The 18,858-nt window shown below is 37.9% G+C and overlaps 3 protein-coding genes across 7 annotated transcripts in view; 2 read left to right on the top strand and 1 right to left on the bottom strand.

The window, feature by feature from the left end:
- Positions 1-18,858, bottom strand: part of LOC143378523 (uncharacterized) — a 497,243-nt gene that overhangs the window by 135,051 nt on the left and 343,334 nt on the right. The gene's annotated exons all lie outside the window — the stretch shown is intronic.
- The window catches only part of LOC143378514 (acyl-CoA Delta-9 desaturase-like), a 271,792-nt gene that overhangs the window by 84,859 nt on the left and 168,075 nt on the right, over positions 1-18,858 (top strand). Inside the window, exon 1 of one of the 3 annotated variants that reach the window (XM_076830336.1) lies at positions 10,109-10,118. The exons of the other annotated variants lie outside the window; for them this stretch is intronic. The gene's annotated coding sequence lies outside the window, so the exon portion shown is untranslated. Of the gene's footprint in view, positions 1-10,108; positions 10,119-18,858 lie in introns of those variants that run through there. 3 annotated transcript variants of the gene reach the window in all.
- LOC143378509 (lachesin) overlaps positions 1-18,858 on the top strand; it is a 351,722-nt gene that overhangs the window by 294,525 nt on the left and 38,339 nt on the right. The window lies entirely within an intron of this gene.

The raw sequence follows: 18,858 nt of genomic DNA, 5'->3' as shown, positions 1-18,858 counted from the left end.
CAATTCTAAAAAAGTTATGCGATTTTAAAATGTGTCCGAATATTAATGCGAGTCACTGTACTATTACCCGGCCGAAAGAAGATCCCCAAGAGGCGGGCTCGAGCATTACAGTCCGTCGCTATGACGATTGATCGAATCACCTATTTGGGCACATTTTTAAAGACGCGGCACACGTATTTTGGTTATTGGCTGAAGTAGGCACATACATTGTCGCACCGCGCGACGAAGAGAGCGAACAAAACACATCGAGATCGGGTGGAATAGAGCGATCTGACCGACGAGCGCCAAAGCAATAGCGTAGGCATCTCAGACGGTTAACCATTAATATATAATAACATAAAAATTTCCTTATTTTTCACAATATATTCAGGAAAGTATTATCATTGGTTTGGTTAGATTTTTCTGATTAAAATAAACCCAAACGCAATGTCGCACAGATTGTTTGAAAAATAAGGAAATTCTTATGTTATTATATATTAATGGTTAACCGTCTGAGATGCCTACGCTATTGCTTTGACGCTCGTCGGTCAGATCGCTCTATTCCACTCGATCTCGATGGGTTTTGTTCGCTCTCTTTGTCGCGCGGTGCGACAATGTATGTGCCTACTTCAGCCAATAACCAAAATACGTGTGCCGCGTCATTAAAAGTGTGCCCAAATAGATGATTCGACCAATCGTCATAGCGACGGACTGTATCGCCCGAGCCCGCCTCTTGGGGATCTTCTTTCGGCCGGGTAATAGTACATGTATGCGTGTACAGTGAGTGTCACTCAAAATCGTACAGTGTAACGCTTGCCAGATTATAAAAATATTGTTATCATAGATGTAAGATGGAGGTTTTTTAGGAATAAACACACTAACATAATTGTATTCAATATATACTGATTGCAAATAAAAAGCTTTATTCGTAATAAGAAAATTATACATATTTGGAAATAATGTACAGAAAATGCCAGTCACTGAAAATCGTGCATGTTGGTACGCCTGTAAAAAGTACGGGAATAACCTAATTTTCTTTTCTGTAACAGTTGGCTATCCTTTCTTTATACCTTCAGTCAAATTTTTTGTGTAACTAAAAGTTAGTCAAATTAGTGCACAAGGGTGAAATTAATTAAAATGAAGCAAACCACTCTTGAAGAACAGGAATTGGTTATTTACCATTATAAAAATAGAAAAAGCCTAAATAAAATAGCTGAAATTACTAATCGGAAAAGGAGTACTATATAGTTAAGTATATAGTTAAAAGATATAATGAATGTGATGGTGTATTAAGCAAAGTAAGATGTGGAATAAAGAAGAAATTGAATACGCGAGACGAGCGGTGGATTATGAAAATTGTGAAAGATAATCCGAGGATTAGTGCACCAAAATTAACTGCTGGAGTAGAAAAGTATTTAGGCAAAAAAGTAAGTAATTCCACTGTCAGAAGGATAATTAGATGCAATAATTACACAGTACAACAGCCATCTGGACTTGTAACATTCAATACCCGTTTCTTATAAGTTTTCGGGCCCTGAAAACGAATCCGCAACCCATTTGTTGACATCTCCCTCAGTTTTTGAGAAAATCGATTTTGAAAAAAAAACTGCAAATTTTCAAATCTGAGCATCTTTTGTGTCGAAACGGTAATAGTTATTCGATTGTTCATTGCGTCAAATTATTCTATGAACCCTCCCGAATACAACGATATAAGGTATTATTGCATTATGAACATTTAAATATGTTTAAACAACGATCAAGGGGAAATGGACACCCGAAATGCACCAATTTTTGCAGATATCTTTCAATTTATTTCCAAAACTAAGGGTCTGGGACAAAATCTGACCATTCCACGCGATGCAGCAGACATTTTTCCTTCGAAAAGCATCGACAGCAGTGGGAAGTCTCGTTTTGTTTTCAATACAGAAGCGAAATAGTTTGGCAAAACGCGCGGAGCCGACAGTGGTAGTCATACGCGTTAAAGGGAGGTTCTGGTCTAGAGCCCAAAAAAATAGGTGATATTTAGGAATTAATTAAAGGAAAACTACTATATATAATTTAATGGGACTTGTTGCATTGTATTAAGGATGCCTTAGATTATAGAAATATATTTTTTGTTTTATAATTAATCATTGCAGACAGCCTTGGGGAGTCATTAAAGTCGAGGCGTCAAAAAATTCATCCAAATCGGTGGGACCTGTATCTCCAAAAGTTATTATCCGATTGGACAGGAACTTTTTTTATTTTAAAGAATATACTTCTGACTGGGGGAGGGGACTAGACAAAATTACAAAAATTACATTTTTTTTAGAAAATAACGACACTTGAAGTTTGTAATCACCTTTTCCCTATAGTTTTCATGCTTTCAAAGCCTTAGAAAATTATAAATTTTCAAATTTTTGTAATTTTTCTGATTTCCTCCCTAGCCAGAAGTATATTCTTCAAAATAAAGAAGGTTTCAGTCGAAGCGGATAATAACTTTTGGAGATACAGGTCCCACCGATTTTGAAAACACTCTTTCGAGAAAAATGCGTTTAAAGTCTTACGTCAGCGCCATGTGGCCGATTGTTTCCCATGCATTTGCCGCTACTCAAATGCCTATAACTTTGGAAATTTTACGAATTTCAAAATATCCTTTTAATCATACATTCCTAAAAGATTGAACATTCGAAAAATGAAGTAAAAAAAAATCGATTTTGAGACCGGAACCTCCCCTTAATCGGCGGTCATTGTTTGTTAAAACGTCATTGGAAGAAGAAAGTTCACCAAAATGACCAGTGTTAATCATTTCCGAAGTATGGGTATAGGTTTGGGGACAGATTATGGGGGGGGGGGGGGCACGCGGCTACGTATGCAAATGAAAGGAGAATACCTACATAGAATATGTTTTGTAAACATCAAAGTAAACATGTGATGGGGTACCGTAAACTGGGGTGACTTTGCCCGTGCCGCACAGTGGTTCGAGTATACTACATGCTAGCTGGACAAAATTATTTTTTCGCGGTATTGAATTTATATGGGGTTCAAATTTTTAGAAAACAAACCTGATTCATATCACATTTTATTTTGTCACTAATAATAATAATATTATTATTTACGCGTATAACCCTTTAAATATATTATTACAAACATAAGAAATAAGAAAAACTTACTACTGGGTTACAAGTCGTGAATTATTGTTTACAAATATATACATATATACAAAGTGTACAAAGTAGTGTCACACCTGACCGATTTCATGAATATTAATAGAAAGAAAGTATAACTAATACAATAAAGGTAAAGAAACCAAAACGACAGTATTATAATTTAACTGTGACTATTTATATGCCTTATAATATTATTATTATTAGTGACAAAATAAAATGTGATATGAATCGGGTTTGTTTTCTAAAAATTTGAACTCCATATAAACTCAATACCGCGAAAAAATATAACAACTGTGCTCTCTCTCCCGCCGAGCGTCGCGCTCGAAAACAATTAAAAAAATATAGTTTTGCAAATTTTTGCAGCTCGACCGATTGATTAAAATATACTAGTTTTATGTCTGTCCTTGTCGAGGGACGCCTCTTATTATGTCTCCTCTTTGGTTATACTGTGCCCCGTGTTACAATCAATCCCATCTGACCCTACCTACGCGGATTATAAAAATTACTGAATTTAGTGATATAATCAGTTTGCAATTTGCAAGTATCGTCATAACTGTTTAATGTTCTATAAACCTGAAAATCATCTATAAATACGAGAAATTCACGTCTAGTAAAAATATCGTTGATAAAAATATTGAAGAGAAAGGGTCCCAGGTGATACACCCATGGGGAACAACTCGGGAGACCTTAAATGGAGTTGAATAAGAATTTATGATCTGAACAATTTGACTTCTATCCGATAAATAGCTTTTCAGCCATGAAAATACATTGTCAATGCATTCTGTTACGGCAAGTTTTAAAATTAAGATTAAGTGATACGATTTGTCAAAAGCCTTTTAACAGTAGTAAAAATGGTATCAATTTGTGTATTCGAATCAAGTGTGGTACATAAATGTAGTTATAATAGGGTCAGTATGCCGACAGTGGTTCAGTCTTGTTATGTAGGGCTGTAACTTTATAATGGATTGAGCAAAGAGGCTGAAATTTGGCATCAACATAGCCTAGTTTTTGGATGTTTTTATATACATTATTATTTTGTAATGTCGAGCGATACAAAAAAAGAAATAAATTTTTTTTATTAAAAAATGGGAAATGCACTGGAATCCACTGAGGACTGCAGGTCGGGTACGGGAAGCATCCGAATATCTACAGTGGCTCACCACAGCACACAGTGAATCATGATGTGAAAGACATAGAAAATAAGGCACATATGATATTGAAATCAGTCTAATTTTATTTAATCATGCAATCTCTGTAAATATTATGGTGGATATTAACACAAACGAAACGAAAATTTAATGAAATATTAACTCGAACAGCGATCGAGGAGAAATCAGCCACCACCACCTGACGATCGTGGATTTGTCAGTTCGAGTTGCGTGGCCCCCGTAGGGTATGGGGGGTAACATGAACGCTGCTCGGATCCGCCTGAAGGAAGCCGTGTGGCTGTTATTTATTCTTAGAATCTATTTATTCTTAGCGTAATAGTTGTGTGAGTTACGAAGCTATGCGTAAACCAATACGAGATGAAACTATCGAGAAAGAATCAATCTGCTGACCAGGGATTGTAACCCGCTCGGAGCCGGTTACTAGTAACATAAGACAGCCTAGTCCAGGCAGCCACTTAAGGGGAGGTTCCGGTCTAGAGCCCCAAAAAATAGGTGATCTTTAGGAATTAATTAAAGGAAAACTACTATATATAATTTAATCGGACGTTTTGCATTGTATTCAGGATGTCTTAAATTATAGAAATATATTTTTTGTTTTATAATTAATCATTACAGACAGCACTGGGGAGTCGTTCTTTAAAGTCAAGGCGTCAAAAAATTTATCCAAATCGGTGGGACCTGTATCCCCAAAAGTTATTATCCGATTCGACTGAAACTTTTTTTATTTTGAAGAATATACTTCTGGTTAGAGGGGAAACCAGACAAAATTACAAAAAATTAAAAATTTATAATTCTCTAAGGCGTTGAAAGCATGAAAACTATAGGGAAAGGTGATTTCAAACTTCAAGTGTCGTCGTTCTCTAAAAAAAAATGTAATTTTTGTATTATTTTCTGGTTTCCCTCCTAGCCAGAACTATATTCTTCAAAGTAAAAAAAGTTTCAGTCGAATCGGATAATAACTTTTGGAGATACAGGTCCCACCGTTTTGAGAACACTGTTTCGAGAAAAACGCGTTTAAAGTTTTACGGGAGTGCCGAGTGGCTGGGTGTTAGGGTAAACGCACCAATAAATGAACACTTAAGGCTAATGAATGAACACTATTATAAAATTATGTTTGCAGCGCGATTGACTCCACGTGCTGCAAAAATTGTTTGGATCTGAAGCAAGAAATTACAAGAAGTCTCTAATTAATTAGTTGCTTCTTTTAATAACTTATTTTACTCATTTTAATAAAAAATATCCATTCACTGGTACGTGTTCATTTACTGGTACATCCACCCTACCCACGCATTTGCCGCTACTCAAATGCCTATAACTTCGTGAATTTGAGGAATTTCAACAAATCCTTTTAAATACACATTCCTAAAAGGTTGAACATTCGAAAAAAGAAATAAAAGAAAATCGACTTTTAGACCGGAACCTCCCCTTAATCTGGTCGAAAAATTGAGCAGGGCACAAGTAGATGAATATTATGTAAAAAGTTTTGCACGATTATATTTGTTATTCATTCAGTAAAAAATTCATAAAGTTTGCTCATTTCTTCGGCCGGATAACCAGAGTACGTTAAGTGGCTGTCTAAACCAGACTGTCTTATGTTACTAGTAACCCGCTCCGGGCGGGTTACAATCCCTGCTTCTGACCAATAAAGCTCCTGAAGTTTGTTCGGAGCTAACGCACACCTATTCTGCTGTGTGGATTTCTACGCTGACTGCTCGGTTTGGCCTACACGCCAGAAGCTTGGCACTATCCCCACTACTTCTGGCTCACTCTTGTTCTGCGAAGGTGACAGCGAGATGGAACGAGAGCAAGAAGGAAACGAGAAAGTGGTGGGGATGCTTCGCTGCGTGCTACGTACCTCACGGGCACCAAATCCCCACCGCGCGAAGAGCAGACCTAGCCTGAGAGAGAGTCAGAACGTTGAGAAAAGGAGCACCGAGCTGGCAAGCGGTATGGTGGGAGAATAACCCTCACGAAACTCACCGGCCAATATATCTAAATACGACCTTAGTTCAGTGGATCATGATCCACTGTGTACCAAAGCAACTTGAGCCACTGTGTATCGAGCTACCATTTTATAATTAACCTCAAACACACACAAAATACTTGACTATTTAAATATGATTGCACTATCAAAATAAACTAAAATAGATGTATTTTTCAATAGAATGACATCTGCGTAATGACGTAGCCTGGAAATTAGGAAAACTTACCTTTAAAAACAACTTTGGACACACGAAAATATAAAACCAGTCATAACACGCGTGCGTTACACGTCAACTCTGGAGACACGCGACTAGTTCGTTTGCGTTCGCATCGCGAGAGCCTTGATGCGTGAATAGGACGCAACGATATTGTTTTTCCTCTCACGCACAGAGTACTTGATCCACTGTACCCGCCTGAGCCACTGTCGGCACCCTGACCCTACCCTAGAAAATTAATAACAGTGGATTTCTCATAGTCAGACATACACAATGATACTGAGCACATGCTTATTTAGTATTGATCAACTGACTGAGTTTTTCTAGAACAAATTGCTAATAAGCGTCTGATTTATAAATATGCAGAATTGAACGAGATTTTTAGCATAACAGCTATTTGTTAAAATATTATCCAGGACGCACGTGACAGAATACAAATGCATGGTTTGTAAAATATAAATGATATGCCATTAATGTCAGAGCTTTTATTTATGTTAGGGGGTTGCAATTTTTAATAAAGCTCTCACTAATATTAGTGGTCGTATTAGAAGTGAACAATAACCAATTGTCGTTGGAACAGTAAATGTGATTCGTAGATCTACACTCTCTAGTGAGAATAAAAGGAGCGAAATAATGAACCAAATAATTCTGCCAACAGAGAAATTATTGTTGGCTTTATTGTTGTCACAATGCATTCAATTTTGAAGCAGTTGTGAATTATCAAATTTCCAATAATATTTTAAATTAGATTGCTGCAGAAATCCTGACTTTCGGATGCAGAAAAACTTCTTTTCTGTGGTACAAAAAATTTGATTCTTTCAAAATGCGCCTGTCGTTAATGTTAGTCGGGAATTATATGGACAATTATTAGAGAAAAATATATAATTGAAATCTGAACTGTGCACTTAACAATTCTATTCCCTTCCCATATTCAATATAGGGCAGAAGTTGTGCACCAACCTACTATTACGTCATAGACAGTTTCATGTTATTTATATATTTAGCATAACATAATTTGGCCATTTTCTTACATTTTTCTTCAAATTAGGAAAGCTAATCGATAACATAGCATACATAACCAGCACGTGACTCGGTTTCTTCCCACCTTCGATGGGCATTTCATTTTGTATCTAATAAAATTAAACAGTGTTAATATGAACTTTCCTGAGGCATTTGTTTAGTTTAGAGTACGCGCAGAAACAACGAATTCAATAAAAGATTATATTATACAAAGCTAAAAATGTAATATGTCATTCAATGAAACCCGGTTAATATACCCACACAGAATTAAGTAATCGTTGTTTTTAATTATAATACATGTACATTTCGTTAAATCCGTAACTTCAATAAATTGAATAAAATCAATGGATGTAGGATGATAGTTGCCTTGCGGCAACAGTGCGTCCATGGATGAAATTGGCCTTATGATGTGATTTTTAATAAACGAGACATCAAACATATTAATACATTTATTTTTATTGCATTTTTCTCAAGCAACTTTATATGCAGGTATGTAGATGTAACAGGTCGTGGACTCTAGAGAATAAATTGCTATAGACTAATTTTGATCTCAATCAGCATGACACAGAGAATATGTACCCGCAAATAAGATAAAGATAAATATGAGAGATAAGATTTTAAGAGCTAAAGAGCAATGAATTTCACGTTGCATTGCTGGATGTTGGAGAAGTAGGTACAACCTGCTCCAAGGATCAGAGAACAAAAACCGAAGTGAATATTCGCGAATATTTATTCAATAGTACCCACTACATCAGAGCCGGCGTGAGTTGTATAGAACATGTGGATTATTCAACACGTGAGATTTCGCTATGCGTGAAATTTCACATTTGGGAATTTGGAAGGGATTTTACCATTTTTTATTTTTTGTTTGCGTACTACGGTTTGTAGACTGCTGAACTTTGATCTTTTAATTTGCACTCTCCCCACACCCCAACTCCATACACGGGGAAAATTCACCCCATCCACCCTGCACTACATTTTTATTTCGGAGCATTAGCAAGAAAAAATCTCATAGCTGTAAGGGGCACAGAAAACACCGGTAGATGTTAAATCCTGCAAATCCAGGCTCAATATTAAATATCCTCTTATCAATATAGATTCAACAAACACAATGACGCTATAATAAAAAACCGATCAGGCTACAACATGCGACCAATTGTCATCTTAATAATTTCCCTTATAGTTCATATATGTTTTGATAATACAGATAATACTGTGCAGGGCCGGCGCGAGGGTGGTTGGCGCCCTTACGCAAGAAAATTTTTGGCGCCCCTAAATTTTTGCACCTGTTTTCTATTTAATATGTTTTGCCTTTACGAGGTACAATAAGAAAAGAATTACATTTACAGTTTGTTTATATGGGAGTTGGATTCTTTTATTATTAAGTCTGCGATATAGTTTTTAGCGGCCCCTTCGGCTGGCGCCCTTATGCGGCGCATTACTTGCATAATGGGTTCCGCCGGCCCTGCATACATGTACAGTATGTACGACGATGACTAGCATGAGAGCACAGAAGTTGGTGTTATTACGTTTTTCTCTCAAATAAATTTTGATTTATTTTAAAACCCTTATACAGTGTTACCTATGTTTCGCACAAAGTACTCGTAATTTATAACGAGAAATTGCTTTAGGTTGTAAAGAATAACACTTAAAATGGTGAATATGTATTAAGCAATTGCAATATTACTATGACTATGCTATTGCTATGAAATTGACGGGAACCCCTAAACCTTAAACCATAGTCGGCCATGTAAAAACGAAGTTTTACACATATGCTTTGTATGGGATAATAGCACAACTAACTTCCAAATCAAATTATGTAATATTTATTTACTGTATTTACTAGAATTCTTCACTCACTGTCAGTGATGATCAGAATGCTTCACATACAGTTACCCATACAGCACACTCTCGTTGCAGCAAAGTTACAAAATGGTTACAGTGCAAGATTGCAATGTTGTACGCAACGTTGCCGCAAAGGTGCAGTAATACTTCTATGTCCGCCCCCTGCAACGTTTCAGGCAGTAAGGCGAAAAATAAAAATAACGGTATATACGGCGTGTCTGTGAGGGACGCGACAACATAAATGTGTGCAGCAGAATCATAGTAGTATAACGCCCGTGTATCTTTTTCTCATTGAAAATTCCTTTACCGCAGAGGGATTCGAACGCACGCGACCTGTAGCACCGTAGACGAACACTTTACCGCCGCAGCTACAACCGCTGATTGAGAAGAATGCTTACGTATTCGAACTTATACTCCTACCGTGCAAAACTTTAAACACAAATTATTAAAAAACGAAGGCTCGTTTTGACAAACCCCATCTCCCTAACCGTGGAGCCTGATATCTCGCAACAAATTCATTTCGACGCTTGATGCTGTATTAAATTGATTAATATTCTCTTACGAAATATCTAACAAGAAAAGATTTTTTTTTAATTTTTAGCGCATTTTTAATACAATCGTTTAACATAAATTTTGTTTACATATTTTTTTTATTTTCTAGCTTTTAGTGTTTGTGGATTTACATTTCACAGTTCAGAGTTTTTTTACAAATATCTTTTATTGCTATATACAGTTTAACAGTTTGCTTAAACCTTATAGTGCTACTTGGATAATTGTATTAATTACTTATATCACATATTGTCCATGTTCACATATATTCCCTCGGAGGTTGCCTGTAAAATGTAACACTGTATTCTGTGTGTCGACATTTCAGGAACGCTCCGCGTAGGTTGCAAGTGGAAATATATAAGACCGTTTCCTGTGATCAACGTTGCAGTAACGCTCCATGTAGGTTGTGTAGGGATGGTTGAGGGTGAGCGGGAAAAATGTGTCCACAATTAAGGCTTTAACAAATACTTTAATTGAAAAATGAGATTTATTCGTGCAGACAGGAATAAGCGAACCCGATGGCAACCGTTCACAGAATACTCTCTCGCCCTCGGGCCGTCTCGCACTTTGCCCTCGCTTCTAGTTACCCTACCATAAAACGGTCGCGTTGTCTTCAGCCGCGTATTCGGCGAGTCAAGGGTACTCGCCGAACTGACCATACGTTGACCAGGCGTGGGGAAAAACCGCAGACCCGAAGCTTACAGTTGCAAGTGCAATGTAAGACCGTATAAGGAATAGTGTACAAAAGATTTATTATTAATTTGGGACTGTTCTTCTTCTTATTATTATTATTGTACAATATTCTATATACGTTACGCTTTTATTAAGTAAAATAAATTAAATGGTAATAATAGGGACATCTAATATTCCACGAATATTGCACCGCAGTATGTGTGCAATATTCCACGCCAATGTTTGCCCAATATGCTAGGAACATTGCAGAAACGTGGCCATTGCAGTATTCAACGGAAAAGTGTGCGCAATATTCCGCGACTATTGTACCGCAGTATGTGCGCAATATTCCGCAAGTATTTTGTACGCAATATTCCAGGAAAATTGCACAAACATCGCCATTGCAGTATTCCACAGCAATGTTTCCACTATGTTGCAGTAAAATTGCAATGCAACCTGCAAGCTACCTGCAACATTGCAATGTGCATTAACAGTTCTGCAACTTTCCTGCAACAAAGTGTGCTGTAGGGGTATATATCCGCGGTAAACCAGTTCTCTTGCGAGAAAGCGTGCGAGAAGCTTCGCCACCTGGTGGTGACATCGCGGTACTGTTACGCGCGAGGACGGACCCACGTGATCTGTAACCAACTTCACTTACAACGTCTCCTGTAGCTCGCCACGACGCACAGTGGTTCCAAATCCCAAAAAGCTAGCCAAAAGTCCAAAAATGAAGTTTCGAAACGCCACGCGAGAATATATTCATTTCTCATTAAATAACAAAGCGTAAAAGTGGGCGACGTTAAAGAAACCTATACAGTGACCTCCGCTCGAACGTGTAGAACATATGTGCCAAATTTGAACGAAATCCGCGCAGCTGTATAAATTTGTATTGCGAATAAACAAACAAACAGAAAATGAATTTTATTATTTACTATATATATATATAATAAAATTCATTATATATATATATATATATATATAGAGAGAGAGAGAGAGAGAGAGAGAGAAGAGAGAGAGAGAGAGAGAGAAAGAGAGAGAGAGAGAGAAAGAGAGAGAGAGAGAGAGAGAGAGAGAGAGAGAAAGAGAAAGAGAGAGAGAGAGAGAGAGAGAGAGAGATATGTTAACTTATAATCTATAATCGTAATAGGAGTAAGTCACGCTGGAAAGTTTGTATTTTAATAAATTGTAGTAACAGTATGTACAAGAATATTTGCTGTGTGTAATAAACGCAAAAGTATTAAAAAAATGAAACATATCTTGAATTAACAACAGAATTATTCGGAAAGGCGGGAACGAGAGTGCGCACCGCGGAGCACTTTTGCGTGGTGAAGGAAGGTGGATATAACGGCAAAGCTGCCTGTGAAAGGCCATACGCGAACGAAGCGAATCAAAAAAAGAGATTGCCTTTCGTAAAAGAATTTGTTTGTAAGGCACAAATACGGTAAAATGGTATGCTCCTCGTAGACGAAAGCCTTAACATGCATGAGTCTGATAAAGGAAAAATGGTGTAGCACAAAGCTAATGAAGAATATTAAACTGAAAGTTTCAATCCGATAAAAATATCTACTCAATATGAGTGTATGTACACTGTACAGGGTATAAAGAAGGTGATGATCACGGCATTCACAAATGAATCGATACACATGAAGTTTTAAAAATTTCTTGCAAAATTAAGCTTGTCTCAGAATTTCGAAATCAATTTTTTTTATTCCTATGTACCTACTCTTGGCAATGAGATAAAATGTTCAGATTAAACTAAATGCTGCAAAAGAACCGTGACTTCCTAAAATTCTGATGAAGAACCAACCCAGACCAATTAGATTTGATCAGAATTGTTTAAAGCTCAGGATTTCATGACACACAGTGACGAAAGTTTGACAGTGTGAGGTTGTACACAGAATGTTGAAATAAGTGAATTGATAATCTTGTCGCAAAGCTACTTCCTCACCGATTTCAATGACTTTGATATATGTTCCCAGGGTCATCATTCTGAACAAGATTTCCCTTTAAACTTTTCGGCGGACCGCCTTAGTTTCAGAGATATTCGCAAAAAAGTTTGCAGAATTTATTCTCACGAATTTAAACGGAAGTACTCTCAATCGCTTTGTTATAACGCACGTATAGTGAGTAAAATAATAAAAAAGTCGAGGACAGAATACATTTTGTATATTTTATATACAATATGGACTATCTACAATGTATAACATAATATATAACTATATTTTTATAGATATACTATGGTATGATCCAACCATCATAATAAACCAAAATTTTAAGGGTTTGGGAGGGAGGGGAAGAAGACCCCTAATATAAAATTTTTGCTTCTGGTATTTGTTAAATTCTAAGATATTAATAAAAAAACTTTCGGCATAATATATTGAAATCTGCCTATATATCATCCAATAGGGTCAATAATATAAGCATACGTGACAGTTATAAATTTTATATTATACTATCGCACCTTTACCCTACGGACTGACCGAACGTTGATAACTGTAACATTAATAATTTGGGCAGTGGGACGAGGGGGGAAATGATCGTTGAGTGATTATTTAGAGGAGAGTGTACTGAAACTATTGCATTTGGTCTGAAAGTGGAGCTTTTTGGCGTTTGGAAGATATTCCTAATCAAATTTGAGGAATGTCGCTATTTTCGTTACAGCATATAAAAATATTTTTTAATGGATTGTTTATATTAGTTACTAATACAAGAAGATATTTATCGCAAAAGCCTGGCCTTTAATTTAAACAAACCGATTTGTTGCTACTTTCCTTTATTCTTCGAATTTTCCTTATAACTTGGAAACGAAAAGCTTCCCAAACATTTGCTTAAACCACTTAAAGGGCATTAAATAAGGTATGAAACAAACAGAATTATTTTTTTTATCACAAATAAGTTAAAAAAATTAATAAATAAATAAATGTAAAAAATATTAAATTATACATCATTAGAAAGGAATAATTTTTTCCTATTTTTTGGCGTAAATTTCATTCCGAAATTTTAAGAAAAAGACCCAAAAGGCGGCAAATTTTAAATCCGGCCCACTGTGCGGCCGTGACATAACGCGCGAAAGGCTTCAGAAAAATTCAAATACGACTGATGACAGCGTTGCCAAATTCACTATGCTCCGGCCTGTACTACAGACGGCCATGCTCATGCCGTCGCCACACACACTCTCTCATTCCATTACGCCTCTACATGTATTACGCTAAATGTGTTATAAATACAAAATGTATTGTATAATGTAATAAACGATTGTAGCTTTACCTTGCGCTATTCAGAATTATGCTTTTCGTATTTCACATTGATACATTGCTGAAAAATTCTTCACGCATGAACTGAAATGTAATATCGTATAAAATATAAACTATTAATTTTAGTGTCTAGTTGAAAAAATCCGGTAATTATTTACTTTAGCGATTCCTCACCGATTTTGACGAAATTTGGATATGTTGTAAAACTCCACATTTTGAACAACTTTTTCCTATACATGTTACCGCCGCTCGGCCTTAGTTTCCGAGATATCTGCGAAAAACTTTTGTTGATTTATTCCGACACAACACATTAGGTACGAGTCCACTTAAGAGAACTCGCGCAAGTTGCTCTCGATAGTTACTTTCAAATTGTGCGTCCACTTGAGAGCAATTTCGAAAATTTTTACTCTCGGGTAGGCAATAGAAAACTCGCCCACAGCTTACTATCCGATAAAGCTCTCAAAACCGTGTCCACTAGAAATTGGTCTGCGCCTACTGTCTGCAGTTTCTCTCAGTTTCTTTTAAGCTACGGACGAAGTGAGGCCGTGATTATGGATGTGCAAAAACTTAGTGCTCTGATTATTGCTTATAATATTTTAAAAAAGAGAAAGAAGCAACGTAGAAAAATAAATTGCTGGGTGGATGAAATGAAATAGTTATATATTTTGAGTTGATTATAATAAATGGCGTGCATAAAATGTGTCTCGCCACTCGGCTCGACGCAGACTGCCTCGGCCGCGCAGTTCTCCCGGCTAACCGCCTAACAGCACTTCTCTGGCAACGCCGTGCCTCGCGACTAGGGAATTCAATCCCGGGATCGTAACCCCAGGATCCCGGCTGTTTTTTGGATTCCATTTATATATTTTTCAGTCGTTCATAAAGTAATTTACGTTTTTAACAATTCTCGAAATTCTCGGGATAAGTTATAACTTGATATATCAAATCCCGGGAGTTTTAGATCCAAAAAACAGCCGGGATCCCGGGATTACGATACCGAGATTGAATTCCCTACTCGCAATGCCTATCTGGCCACGCCGTGTCTGCCGCGACGCGAGCCTACTACATAACCCAGAAGACCTACTCTCGCGACAGCACTCGCAGAATACGAACCTGGTTCGTATTTCGGAAGCAACTGTCGGATAGTAATATTATTATGTATCCACTCGAGAGCAAGTTGCAACGCCTCCGCTGTCTGAGAGTTGATCGTCGCTCTCCGACAGTCACTCTCGGACGTAGTGTCCACTTGCGAGAAATACTCTCGAGAGCTTCTCGCGCGAGTTTTACTCTCAAGTGGCCATGTACTTTTACATCGATTTGCTACCACGCTTTACGCGCCCGCGAGCGGGTGCGCGCCCCTCCGCGCTAGTCTAGCCCCAAGCAATACTAATACCCGAAACAAGTTGAAAAGTGGAATGCGTTATGTCGGAATAAGTCAACCGAAGTTTTTCACAAATACCTTGGAAACGAAGGTTGAGCGGCGGTAACATGTATAGGAAAAAGTTGCGCTGATGCATTGTAGGCCCGCCCGCGGGGCGAGCTCGAGCTCGACCTGAAGACGGAGCGAGACAAAGTATCAAAGTGTCGACATTTTCGTTTCCTCTCTCCCGTTCTCGGGTTCTCAATAATAATTGAAAATAATGTTGAATGTAAAGTGCACTTATATTTATTTATACTAAAGCTAACCCAACACTAACCCAAATTGTAACACCAAAGCAAGAAATTTAAAAAATATTTTTGCGAATATCTCGGAAACTAAGTCCGACCGGCGGGAACATGTATAGGAAAAAGTTGCTCAGAATGTGAAGCTTTACAACATATCCAAATTTCATCAAAATCGGTGAGGAATCGCTGAAATAAATAATTACCAAAAGTACTTTTTGTGTTGAGTTAGGTTGTTGCAAATGAAAGGGTCGTTTCTGAATTTTTAATTTCAACTTTTATTTGACAAACTTAATACGTATTTCATCAATCGAAATAGTAAGTCACCATTCGACTTCAATACATTTATCCCAGCGCGAAATAACTGCAGCAATGTCTTTCTGAACGAAATCCAGAGAACAAGAGGCAATTAATTTGGCAAATGTAATTTTTACATTGATTTCGTCTCGAAACACTTTTCTAATCAGAAAATTATCTAGGTGCTTAATGGGAATTCGTAGGTGAAAGGCTAGGCGAATAATGAGGGTGACGGAGCCTTCATTAGTATGGTGGGGAAACAAAGAAGAACTGATCTCTAAGCGGCGAATTTTGTTGCTGTCGGTGAGTTCATGTGGAACCCATTTGTTCAGCTTTTCTTATTTTCCCCATGGCCTTTAAATGTTGGGAAACAATCGAATAGTGGATATTCGTTCTCACTGTGATTTCCCGGACAGTTAGACGTGAATCCGCTGTTGTGAGGTTGCCGGGGCTGAGATTCTCCCTGAGAATCTCGTCGGTTGCCGTGGCTGGTCTCTGAAGGGTCGTCCTCCGGGCTCCGATAGTACGGGTGTAGATGCCGGGAACGGGGATTCGGTATGAACCGAAGGTAGTGGATCTTTAGCCGGTTTAAGAGTTGGAACTCACCGTAGAGTGAACAAAGATTTATTGAGCTTGAACTGACAATGGCGCGGCGATCACGGTAGTGATCGCTAATCGATTCGCAAAAGTTGAGTGTGCCAGCCCCGTTTGGGCGGTGGTTATATATGGTCATTTTGGGTCACGGTGGGGCCTAATGGTCGCTGTCCGATGACCCGTGGCTGTGCAACGTTCGTTATCCGCGCATCGTTCGCGGATTCCTTAGCATTTGGACACGTCTTGCGGGCTCGGTGCTAAACGGTGGTTGTTTCACAACACCGCTTCAACCATGTCCTTCAAAATAGTGTCTTCGATCGTTTATGACCGCAAGGTACATTTTCGAGGTCTGTATTACCAAGATGAAATTTTTGGACCAACACAACACCCAGTGGTGTGATCACTTGCAGTACCATTACCAAAAGTAGCATTTATGTTCCGCGTTTCCTCAGCCACGCTGTGCCCAAGTTTGACCTGAAGTAGATTATTCTAATTTTCGTCTTTCTATGATGAATTAAAACGATTTTTAATTACGTATGCTGCACAATATAACAAAAATTATACACGCTTAATCACGCGTGAGACATGTACTTTTCAAATGGTACGAATACAACGCCATCTGCACGGGAAAAAGGTAAGCTACAAAGCCGGGAAGTTTAAATTGTAGAAAATGGCCATTTCATTTGCAACAACCTAATATCTCGCTTACAGAAACAGTTCTTATCCACAATTTTAATTAACAACAAACCATTCCATTTATGTTAATCACAATTGTAAATTGTAATTGTATGTCTACATCATACTATTTAATGCGGTAAATACTTCAGTATCAAAACTGTCCATAATCAAAAATAAAAGTGAATTTACAGAGGGATTCCACAACTTTTGCACGTGAACTTTTTTCATAATTTGTCAATTTTTCTTATGAGGATAATTTTTTTGAGGGAGTTAGGGCCGGGGAGTGACATTATAAGATTTCTGGAAAAAGGTTTTCGAAGAGGACGGTTTTCAGGAGAAAGGGAATTAGCTTCTTTCATACATGAGTAATGTTAGTGGGGGAGGGGGGGGGGTGTAATAATAACAGAAGCGATAAAGAAATGAAGGATAACACCAACATCCTTCTGGGGAAAACATAAAAATACCTAATGGCTCGGCTACTAGGAAGTAAAGCCATCCTGAGACACAATTGACAATTGTCGGACACTCAATGGCTTTCCATGAAAGTTTCTATTGACTGTAATCTATTGGGTTGATTAAAAAGTTCTCTTGTATTCGTTCAGGAAACTGAAATACAATTCTTCTATGTAATGCCAACACTTTTGATGTATTTACCTGGAGTTTGATATATTCAGTATACCTGTGTATGTCTCTCCGATCTTCCAAGTTGATTTTCAACTTTTAGGTGCACACCTACATGAAGCTGAAGGAAATTGCACTTATCTATTATAACCGAAACGCCAAATTGAAAAAAGCGACAAGACTTTTTGGCTAACAAGGGGAGGACACAATGTGGTAGACACGGATTTTGACAAGCCTTGACAAGATGAATCTATGTCAAAAATAAGTCAACACGTCTCCGAGCATTTATATGAATAGTCATTAATAATAATCGAGATATAATCGAGATTAATCACTTTTGCGAACGTCGAACACCTTGTGTTCAACTTTTCAAACATTTCGAGCAATTCTAGTTCAATATAATCTTACAGCGAATTCGGTATCCTTGCATTGACTCTGTGCTGGTGCCACAGATTATCGTGCATGATTTTGATTGGTTGATCCTTATACAGCAATCTTCGGCTCTATCAGAAACAACCCATCAAAGTCATGTACGATAATTTCTGGCACCAGCACAGAGTCAGTGCAAGGATACCGAATTCGCTATTAATAAGCGTCTCATAACCGCGAGTGAGTCAAGCGCGAATCGGTCACGTCATAAGCCTGCTATACCACTTGCAATGGCAATTTCGCTCATTCGAAGGCCAACTACCGTAATACAGGGTCATCCGTTAAAACTGCAACCTACGCGCGCGCGAACAGACGAAATGGCAAGCGACAGCTGGACTGCAGTGATGCCTGAGCTTTGAAAATTTTAGGATGGTCTCTTTCAAATTAACGTCGCAAAGAGCTGTGCGGAATTTCCCGGCCCAGGTAAGCGCGCCCGCCGCGCGCTCCGCTTTTATGATCGGTTTACCACTTGCACCCCAGATCACTGTAATGAGGTTCGAAAGCAATGTCGACTGATTGCGGACCCGTCTTAATTTAAAAAATTTAGCTACGGGGTGGTTGGCGGCAGCGCTATACCCCTGTACGGGGAGATTTTTCGCCACCTGCGTGTCAAAGCCACAATAATGGCGCATCGTTCCAAAAAATGACGTTAACGGAAGCCGGTATAGGCGTGGTGTTGAGTAGCTAAAAGGTTAAAACTTTTGGACACAAAAGTTGTAGATAGAAATTGAAACAGCGCTACAAT

Source organism: Andrena cerasifolii, chromosome 2, assembly GCF_050908995.1.
Source record: "Andrena cerasifolii isolate SP2316 chromosome 2, iyAndCera1_principal, whole genome shotgun sequence".
Classification (NCBI taxonomy): Eukaryota; Metazoa; Arthropoda; class Insecta; order Hymenoptera; family Andrenidae; genus Andrena; species Andrena cerasifolii.
This window is presented reverse-complemented; position numbering and strand designations above follow the sequence as displayed.